This window comes from Octodon degus, unplaced genomic scaffold (genome assembly GCF_000260255.1).
Source record: "Octodon degus isolate 3935 unplaced genomic scaffold, OctDeg1.0 scaffold00190, whole genome shotgun sequence".
Lineage (NCBI taxonomy): Eukaryota > Metazoa > Chordata > Mammalia > Rodentia > Octodontidae > Octodon > Octodon degus.
Genome location: NW_004524766.1, coordinates 1,605,551 through 1,606,724, shown reverse-complemented (window position 1 = coordinate 1,606,724; position 1,174 = coordinate 1,605,551).

Genomic DNA, 1,174 nt, shown 5'->3' with positions numbered 1-1,174 from the left:
TGAATGCCAAGGATGCTACTAAGTGCCTTACAGTGCACAGACCAGTCCTGGTTACTATCCTGCCCCAAATACCAATAGAGATGAAACTGAGAATCTTCTTATGGGACATCTCGTAATGCTTTTGCTCATTCTTTGTTCTCCATTTTCTACAGAAATTATTACTGGAAACTTCGGGGTTTGTATTCAGGACTCCTAGTGGATCTTTTTGTTCAAGTATCATTATTCTAGAATGCCTTTAAGGCACCCATTACAATGTAAGCTAAGAGAAGTTTCTAAGGAGCATTTAATTTTATTCTACTGTTTTATTTTCTAAATTTTTGGGATAAGATCCTGCCGCCATGTATCCTGAATAGCTGTTATAAGAAGTATGAGTCACCATTTCCAAATTGAGGGCTTAAAAATCTCTTATCATTAGCATACCTGGTTATTGTAGCAGGATAATCAATGATACTTAGGAAATTATATAATCTGAATAAAGTTGTTTGGAAGACTTTAAGAAGGGTGTCTTAGAGTCCATTTGTGCTACTATAACAAAATATTAAATCTGATGGCATAATATAGCTATAAAATGTTCCTCAAGAGCATTGTGTGTGGGGGGCGGGCTTGAGGTCTAATATTGCAGTATTCAGAGCAGAATGTTCTGGGAGGTGGTTGAATCATGAGAACTGAATTCCAGTGGATGTATGTATTCAGAATGCTATGTTTCAGATCTAATAAATATATCCTGCAGAGTCTCATGTGTTCAGAGGTGGCAGTTCTGGAAGGGGATTAGGTCCTGGGGGAGCTGTGTGCATTTGTATAATCTAAGGTTGGATTCAGAACTGAGTGTGAGGGTGAGAGGAGGGGCATGACCGGAAGGCTGTATTCTTGTTCTGGGGTCCTTCCTTCTCCCTGATTCCAGGCAGCCATAAGGTAAGCAGCTCTCCTCCTTGATTCCCTCCACATTGTCATTTCTTCTTGGGATCATGCCAATTCTGGACTAAACTGAAATAACAGGCCGCACAAGAGTGTCTTTTAAATTGAGGGTGTCAGGTATTGTGTTCTGACAATGGAAAGGCTTCTTAATTCAGACAGATATCTTTCTTGATGGCCTATCTGGGGCTAGTGGGAGGCATAGGAAGAGGATTATTGAAGAAGAGGTGATATCCTGAGGGCGTTCACTTTGGGATCATGT